Raw genomic sequence first — 10,163 nt, 5'->3', positions numbered from 1 at the left:
AACGGCGCCAGGGAAGACGTTCAGACTGAAGCGAAAGTCACGAAAGAGTGCCGACGGCAAGCCCTTGGTGAAGACATCAGCGAATTGGGATCCAGTCGGGACATGCAACACTTTAACCTCGCCGAGAGCCACACGGTCGTGGAAAAAATGCAAATCAATCTCCACGTGCTTGGTGCGCTGATGCTGAACAGGGTTGGACGAGAGATATACTGCACTCACATTATCACAATAGACAAGAGTAGCCCGGCGAGGAGGACGAAGAAGCTCAGTGAGAAGTTGGCGAAGCCAACATGACTCAACCACACAGTTAGCAACTGCGCGGTACTCGGCCTCGGCGCTGGACCGAGACATGGTGTGTTGTCGCTTGGAGGACCAAGAAACGAGGTTAGATCCAAGGAACACACAGAATCCCGAGGTGGAGCGATGGGTGTCAGGGCAGCCGGCCCAGTCAGCATCACTGTAAGCAAGAAGATCATGCGAAGAGGAGCGGTAGAGCTGGAGCCCGTAGTGAGTGGTGCCGCGAAGGTAGCGTAGAACACGCTTGAGCAGCTGGTAGTGCCCCTCCATCGGAGCATGCATGACAAGACAAAGCTGCTGAACGGCATAGGAGAGGTCGGGGCGGGTGGGTGTGAGATACTGCAGCGCACCAGCGAGGCAACGGTAGTGAGTTGGATCACTATAAGGAATACCATCGGCACCAGAAAGCTTACTACAAGTGTCGACAGGAGTAGAGATGGGCTTGCAGTTGAGCATCTTGGCACAATCGAGGATCTCAAGGGCATATTGCTCTTGAGAGAGAAAGAGGCCGGTGGTGGAGCGATGAACGTTTATCCCGAGAAAGTGGTGAAGGTCACCGAGATCACTCATAGAAAACTCACCGGTGAGGGCGCGAACGAGCGACTGAAGCAGAGGGGTGGTGCTGGCGGTGAGGATAATATCATCGACGTACAGAAGCAGATATGCGATAGTGTCTCCACGGCGTAAGATGAAGAGGGAGGTGTCACACTTGGATGAGACAAATCCAAGGGAGTGAAGAAAGCTGGTGAACCGAAGGAACCAAGTCCGGGGCGCCTACTTGAGTCCATACAGGGACTTGTTGAGGCGACAGACATGCGTGGGCAGAGTGGGATCGGTGAACCCGGAGGGTTGCTGGCAGTAGACCACCTCAGCAAGATCACCGTGGAGAAAAGCATTCTTGACGTCCATTTGACGAATGGGCCAAGAGTGCGCTGTCGCGATGCTGAGAACCACCCGAATCATAGCCGGTTTAACCAGGGGGCTAAACGTCTCCCCATAGTCCACGCCCTGCTGCTGTGTGAAACCGCGCACCACCCACCGTGCCTTGTACCGCGTCAGAGAGCCGTCAAGATGGAGTTTGTGACGAACGATCCACTTGCCGGTCACCACATTAACACCAAAGACCAAGTGTCATTCCGAATTAGCGCGTTATACTCGTCGACCATCGCGGCATGCCAATGCGGGTCCTGAAGGGCGAAACGGTATGAGGAGGGAATGGGAGAAGGGGAGGTATCGACATGCAAGTCAAAAATGTCCTTAGGCATGGCGTAGCCGGTTTTGCCACGAGTTTGCATGGGATGGGGATTGGCGACGGGTGGAATGGGAACAACGCGTTTCGGCAGCGGTGGGCTGTGAGGGAACAGCGGGCGACGTGGCGAGTCGGGACTGGAGAAGAGCGGCGAATGGGACGAGCAGGATCCATCTGGGGGCGATCCCGAGGGAGATGCGGTACGAGGCCCGAGGCTGGGGGAAGCGGGCGCGGAATCGGGAGCGAGAAGTCGCGCGAGGGGAGTGGCTGCATGGCCTGCGGGCTCGGGATTGGCTGCATGGCGGGCGGGCCCCGCAGTGCAGCAGCCCGCAGCTGGTGGGTGGTTGGCTGCAAGGCTGGGAGTGGGCACGGGATGGCGTGGTGTGGGCGCAGGGGTGTGGGCGGCACGTCCAGCTGGCGACGGGTGAATGGGGAGCGGTGGACGCGGGACGCGGCACAGCGGATCCGCTGGTATGGCAGGGGGGCGGGATTTTCTATGGCAGCAGAACCGGGAGAAACAGAGAAGGGAAAGATGGATTCGTCAAACGTGACGTGCCGGGAAATAATGACTTTGTGCGTGGCGATATGAAGACATCTGTATCCTTTCTGTTCGCGTGGGTAGCCGAGAAAGACGCAGAGTGTGGAACGTGGGGAGAGTTTGTGGGTGGTTATGGCGGAGATGTTTGGGTAGCAAAGGCAGCCAAACGTCCGGAGATGATCGCATGTGGGATGTACACCATACAAAAGGAAGTGCGGAGTAAAGTGATGAATAGCACGTGAGGGACGCATGTTGAGGAATGTGGTGGCGGTATGGAGAGCCTCGACCCAAAAGGGAGGAGGGAGGGCGGCTTGGATGAGCAAGGTTCGAAGAACGTCGTTGGTGGTGCATATGTGGCGTTCGGCCTTCCCATTTTGGGGAGAGGTGTGAGGGCAGGTGAGAAGGAAGGCAACGCCGTTGGAGGAGAAATAGTCGCGGAGAGACGTGGTGAGGAATTCGCCACCATTAACACACTGCACACAACGAATAAGCACGCCAAACTGAGTGAAAATAAATTTGAAGAAACAAGAAGCGTGTTGCATGTGTCAGATTTTGCATGGAGAGGAAAAGTCCATGAATAATGCATATAGTCATCCACAATCACGAGATAGTACTTGTAGCCCGAATGACTAACAATGGGAGATGTCCATAAATCACAATGAATTAAATGAAACGGTGGACAAGTATAAGAGGTAGATGCGGAAAAAGGATTTCGAGTATGTTTGCCCAACTGACATGCATCACACAAGTGCGTGGAGCGATCATTCTTATTAGAAGCAGAAAGGAAATCTAGGGAAAAACTAGAAATGAGGAGGAGCTAGGGTGCCCAAGCCGCCTATGCCATAAATCAGATACGGAGATAGTGAGTGCGGTGGAGGTGGTAGCGCCTTTATTGCCGGAGAAGGGATAGAGATCACCGTCACTGTTGACCCTCAGGAGCAGCGCCTTGGTGGCTAGGTCCTTCACAGAGAAACCAAGGGGGTCAAATTCCACAGAGCATAAATTTTCACGGGTAAACTGACGAACAGATATAAGGTTGCGAACAATGTTAGGAGAGAGTAGAATATGACGTAAATAAAAAGGTTTGGGAGGGAGGTGCGTGGTACCGATCACAAGAACAGGAAGGCGAGTGCCATTGCCTGTTGGAAATATGCCCTAGAGGCAATAGTAAAATGGTTATTATTATATTTCTTTGTTCATGATAATTGTCTGTTATTCATGCTATAATTGTGTTATCCGGAAATCGTAATACACGTGTGAATACATAGACCACAACATGTCCCTAGTGAGCCTCTAGTTGACTAGCTCGTTGATCAACAGATAGTCATGGTTTCCTGACTATGGACATTGGATGTCATTGATAACGGAATCACATCATTAGGAGAATGATGTGATGGACAAGGCCCAATCCTAAGCATAGCTCAAAGATCGTGTAGTTCGTTTTGCTAGAGCTTTTCCAAATGTCAAGTATCATTTCCTTAGACCATGAGATTGTGCAACTCCCGGATACCGTAGGAGTGCTTTGGGTGTGCCAAACGTCACAACGTAACTGGGTGACTATAAAGGTACACTACGGGTATCTCCGAAAGTGTCTGTTGGGTTGGCACGAATTGAGACTGGGATTTGTCACTCCGTATGACAGAGAGGTATCTCTGGGCCCACTCGGTAATGCATCATCATAATGAGCTCAATGTGACCAAGTGTCTAGTCATAGGATCATGCATTACGGTACGAGTAAAGTGACTTGCCGGTAACGAGGTTAAACGAGGTATTGGGATACCGACGATCGAATCTCGGGCAAGTAACGTACCAATTGACAAAGGGAATTGTATATGGGATTGATTGAATCCTCGACATCGTGGTTCATCCGATGAGATCATCGAGGAGCATGTGGGAGCCAACATGGGTATCCAGATCCCGCTGTTGGTTATTGACCGGAGAGTCGTCTCGGTCATGTCTGCGTGTCTCCCGAACCCGTAGGGTCTACACACTTAAGGTTCGGTGACGCTAGGGTTGTAGAGATATTAGTATGCAGTAACCCGAAAGTTATTCGGAGTCCCGGATGAGATTCCGGACGTCACGAGGAGTTCCGGAATGGTCCAGAGGTGAAGAATTATATATAGGAAGTCAGGTTTCGGCCATCGGGAAAGTTTCGGGGGTCACGGGTATTGTACTGGGACCAGCGGAAGGGTCCCGGGGGTTCACCGGATGGGGCCACCTATCCCGGAGGGCCCCATGGGCTGAAGTGGGAGGGGAACCAGCCCCTGGTGGGCTGGTGCGCCCCCTTGGGCCCCATGGGCTGAAGTGGGAGGGGAACCAGCCCCTGGTGGGCTGGTGCGCCCCCCTTGGGCCCCCTGCGCCTAGGGTTGGAAACCCTAGGGGTGGGGGCGCCTCCACCTGGCTTGGGGGGCAAGTTTCCCCCCTGGCCGCCGCTCCCCCTGGAGATTGGATCTCCTAGGGCCGGCGCCCCCCTAGGGGGCCTATATAAAGAGGGCGGGGGGGGGGGGGGGGGGAGGAAGGGCAGCCGCACCCATGCTCTTGGCGCGTCCCTCTCCCTCTGCAACACCTCTCCCTCTCGTAGAGCTCGGCGAAGCCCTGCCGAGATTGCTGCTGCATCCACCACCACGCCGCCGTGCTGCTAGATCTCCATCAACCTCTCCTTTCCCCTTGCTGGATCAAGAAGGAGGAGACGTCTTCCCGGCCGTATGTGTGTTGAACGCGGAGGTGCTGTCCGTTCAGCACTAGGATCATCGATGATTTGGATCACGACGAGTACGACTCCCTCAACCCCGTTCTCTTGAACGCTTCTGCTCACGATCTACAAGGGTATGTAGATGCACTCCTCTCTCTCGTTGCTAGATGAACTCCATAGATTGATCTTGGTTAAGCGTAGATTTTTTTTATTTTCTGCAACATTCCCCAACAGTGGCATCATGAGCTAGGTCTATGCGTAGTTTCTATGCACGAGTAGAACACAAACTTGTTGTGGGCGTAGATGTTGTCAATTTTCTTGCCACTACTAGTCTTATCTTGCTTCAGCCGCATCGTGGGATGTAGCGGCCCGGACCGACCTTACACGTACGCTTACGTGAGACAGGTTCCATCGACTGACATGCACTAGTTGCATAAGGTGGCTAGCGGGTGTCTATCTCTCCCACTTTAGTTGGAGCGGATTCGATGAAAAGGGTCCTTATGAAGGGTAAATAGAAATTGGCATATCACGTTGTGGCTTTCACGTAGGTAAGAAAACGTTCTTGCTAGAACCCTTTTGCAGCCACGTAATACATGCAACAACAATTAGAGGACGTCTAACTTGTTTTTGCAGCATATGCCTTGTGATGTGATGTGGCCAAAAGTTGTGATGAATGATATATATGTGATGTATGAGATCATGTTCTTGTAATAGGAATCATGACTTGCATGTCGATGAGTATGACAACCGGCAGGAGCCATAGGAGTTGTCTTAATTATTGTATGACCTGCGTGTCAATGATTAAACGCCATGTAATTACTTTACTTTATTGCTAAACCGTTAGCCATAGTAGTAGAAGTAATAGTTGGCGAGCAACTTCATGGAGACACGATGATGGAGATCATGGTGTCATGCCGGTGACGAAGATGATCATGGCGCCCCGAAGATGGAGATCAAAGGAGCTATATGATATTGGCCATATCATGTCACTATTTGATTGCATGTGATGTTTATCATGTTTTACATCTTATTTGCTTAGAACGACGGTAGTTTAAATAAGATGATCCCTCACAATAATTTCAAGAAAGTGTTCCCCCTAACTGTGCACTGTTGCGAAGGTTCGTTGTTTCGAAGCACCATGTGATGATCGGGTGTGATAGATCCTAACGTTCGAATACAACGGGTGTAAGCCAGATTTACACACGCAATACACTTAGGTTGACTTGACGAGCCTAGCATATACAGACATGACCTCGGAACACGGAAGACCGAAAGGTCGAGCATGAGTCGTATAGAAGATACGATCAACATGAAGATGTTCACTGATGTCGACTAGTCCGTCTCACGTGATGATCGGACACGGCCTAGTTGACTTGGATCATGTTTCACCTAGATGACTAGAGGGATGTCTGTCTGAGTGGGAGTTCATTGAATAATTTGATTAGATGAACTTAATTATCATGAACTTAGTCTAAAATCTTTACAATATGTCTTGTAGATCAAATGGCCCACGCTAATGTTGCCCTCAACTTCAACGCGTTCCTAGAGAAAACCAAGCTGAAAGATGATGGCAGCAACTATACGGACTGGGTCCGGAACCTGAGGATCATCCTCATAGCTGCAAAGAAATATTATGTCTTAGAAGCACCGCTAGGTGAAGCACCCATCCCAGAGAACCAAGACGTTATGAACGCTTGGCAGTCTTGTGCTGATGATTACTCCCTCGTTCAGTGCGGCATGCTTTACAACTTAGAACCGGGGCTCCAAAAGTGTTTTGAGCAACATGGAGCATATGAGATGTTCGAAGAGCTGAAAATGGTTTTCCAAGCTCATGCCCAGGTCGAGAGATATGAAGTATCTGACAAGTTCTTCAGTTGTAAGATGGAGGGAAATAGTTCTGTCAGTGAGCACATACTCAAAATGTCTGGGTTGCACAACCGCTTGACTCAGCTAGGAGTTAATCTCCCGGATGACGCGGTTGTTGACAGAATCCTTCAGTCGCTTCCATCGAGCTACAAGAGCTTTGTGATGAACTTCAATATGCAGGGGATGGAAAAGACCATTCCTGAGGTATATTCAATGCTGAAATCAGCGGAGGTAGAGATCAAAAAGGAACATCAAGTGTTGATGGTGAATAAAACCACTAAGTTCAAGAAAGGCAAGGGTAAGAAGAACTTCAAGAAGGACGGCAAGGGAGTTGCCGCGCCCGGTAAGCCAGTTGCCGGGAAGAAGCCAAAGAATGGACCCAAGCCTGAGACTGAGTGCTTTTATTGCAAGGGAAGTGGTCACTAGAAGCGGAACTGCCCCAAGTACTTAGCGGATAAGAAGGCCGGCAACACCAAAGGTATATGTGATATACATGTAATTGATGTGTACCTTACCAGTACTCGTAGTAGCTCCTGGGTATTTGATACCGGTGCGGTTGCTCATATTTGTAACTCAAAGCAGGAGCTGCGGAATAAGCGGAGACTGGCGAAGGACGAGGTGACGATGCGCATCGGGAATGGTTCCAAGGTCGATGTGATCGCCGTCGGCACGCTACCTCTACATTTACCTATGGGATTAGTTTTAAACCTCAATAATTGTTATTTAGTGCCAGCTTTGAGCATGAACATTGTATCTGGATCTCGTTTAATACGAGATGGCTACTCATTTAAATCCGAGAATAATGGTTGTTCTATTTATATGAGAGATATGTTTTATGGTCATGCCCCGATGGTCAATGGTTTATTCTTAATGAATCTCGAACGTGATGTTACACATATTCATAGTGTGAATACCAAAAGATGTAAAGTTGATAACGATAGTCTCACATACTTGTGACACTGCCGCCTTGGTCACATTGGTGTCAAGCGCATGAAGAAGCTCCATGCTGATGGACTTTTAGAGTCTCTCGATTATGAATCATTTGACACATGCAAACCATGTGATGGGGATATTACTACTAGGTGTGAACCGGCCTACCTGGGCCGGGTTAACTTCATTAGTAGTATAAAGGTGATTAAGCAGATGAAGGCCCAAGGCCTGTAGTCGGTTTAGAACCTGTAGCCGTAAACCGACTTGATATGTAAACTTGCATTGTAAGTTAGGAATAGAGAGAGACCAACCGGGATACGAGTATGAACCGGTGTGGGACTCTATGGACCAACGGGCGTCACCCGTGTATATAAGGGGACGACCCGGCGGCGGTTCAAGGACAGACAACAACAACTCGAGCCTAGGCGAAGCTTGTTTGCTCCCTAGCCATCGAAACCACATCAATTCCATCACAACTAGACGTAGGCTTTTACCTTCATCGAAGGGGCCGAACTAGTATAAACCCTTGTGTCTTTGTGTCCACTTTAACCCCTTCAAGTTAACCCGTAGCGATGGTTCCACGACTAAGTCCTTTCACAAGGATATCTGCCGTGACAAATCCACGACAGTTAGCGCCCATCGTGGGGCTATCGCACGATGGTTTGATGATCTTGGAGGGCAAGCTCAAAGGACTTGAAGGCTATGCTGTGGGCCGGATGACCAAGAGTCGTCGCGGCAAGCTCTACATCGACGATGCAGGATGGGGTACCGAAGCCGGCTCGATCGAGTACGGGTACCGGGTCCCCTTTGGTGGCATACACATTTTTATCAGCAAGATTGGTGAGCCTGGGCCTGAGCCGGACATCTGCACCGACCTTGTCGAGACGGCTCAGCGTGCGAGATCTACCCAGGTTAAACCGGCCGTGAAGCGTGCCTTCGTGGGAGTCATCCACGGAGGAGAGCATGGGGACGAGTCAGAATACGGTAGCGAGATCGTCGTCTATTCCGGCGACGAGTCCTCAACCGGAGAGACCGAATCATTGTACCAGTTGCAAGACGACCAGATTAGGGGCTGTTCCGATGGCGACAGTATTCCGGACCCCCCTGAGCAGATCAACCGGGTTGGAATATTCATGGCCGGTATGCAGGCGGCGAATCACTCCTCGACCGCAGCAGCAATGTTCTCCGGATCAGCAGCGGCAGCGGCAGCAGGGGCAGGAGGCCTTGTGCGCCCACCGGTTCAAGTTCTGTCTGACCTGTTTGATGCACTAGCTGTACTTATGGCAGAGGCCAATCCGGCGGATCAGGAGGCCCATGATGCAGAGGTTGCAAAGGTGAGAGAGCAGATCACACAAGCCAAAGCCGACCTGGCAGCAGAGAAGGACAGGATGGCCGCAGAGCGGGCCGCTTTGGACGCCCAGGCCTATAAGCTCATGCTCGACGAGAACGCATCACATAAAGTCTTGAAGCGGAAGCACAGATCACGCCTGCCGTTAGGGTTCGACCCTCGAAATCTCTTTCACACTCCGGAAGCTGGAGCCAGTAATCCGCCGGGGCACCTGGAGGTAAACCGGGTCGAGGCACCAGGGCCAGGAGCAACGGTCCAACCCCGCCTGATGGAACCTCCTCGGCAGAACATTGTGATTCCTCCGCCGGTCCAGACACCTCCGGGTCATTATTCTAATCCTATGGACCACTGGTGGAAAAACAGGCTTCCGTCCAGCCCCATAAGTCGCGAAGCTGTAGGAACCGCGACTAATGGGACCTTTAGTCGCGGTTCTGGAGGTGAACCGCGACCAAAGGCCTGGGCCCAGGGCGCTCGGTGGCCAGCTGGCGCACGTGAGGGTCTTTAGTCGCGGTTGGCCAGGACAACCGCGACTAAAGGCCTTCGGGCACCTTTAGTCACGGTTTGCCAGGCCAACCGCAACTAAAGCCCCTCCCCTATATATACCCATCCAGCAGCCAACACTTAGCCATTTGGAGCCATTCTCTTCACAAGTGGGTGTAGGTTTGCTTTTGGTTCCTCTTATGCACATAAGGTGTTTGATGAAATGCCCCAAGAGCATGAAACAAACATGACATGAAGTGTTGGAGCCACACTCCTCGATCGCGGTTAGCAACTTGATGAACCTTTGATGTGTCATTGATAAAATATGCATGTGTGCAGTTCATTGTTTAATTTATATTGTTTGTAGCTAGTTAGTTTAACAAATGCATGATGGTTAATTATATATTTTATATTATAATAATGCAGATGAATCGGCAATGGATGTACGGTAACCGACTCTCCGGCGAGTTCACTACGGGTTTGAAAGATTTCCTCGTAGTGGCTAATGCGAACAAGCAGGGGGGTTTTGTTATCTGTCCATATTATTTGTATTTTTAACATATTGAATTGAATTAGTTTTATTTTTCTTAATTTTTTGATATATTATTTGTATTTTTAGAATTTTGAATTGAACTAGTTTTATTTTTCTGAATTTTTTGATATATTATTTGTATTTTTAAGATTTTGAAAAAGAAAAAGTATTTGGAAAATACCTTTAGTCGCGGTTGGCCTGCCCAACCGCGACTAAAGGTGGTTGCGCGCG

This window comes from Triticum aestivum, chromosome 4B, assembly GCF_018294505.1.
Source record: "Triticum aestivum cultivar Chinese Spring chromosome 4B, IWGSC CS RefSeq v2.1, whole genome shotgun sequence".
NCBI lineage: Eukaryota > Viridiplantae > Streptophyta > Magnoliopsida > Poales > Poaceae > Triticum > Triticum aestivum.
Note: the sequence above shows the minus strand (reverse complement) of the source record.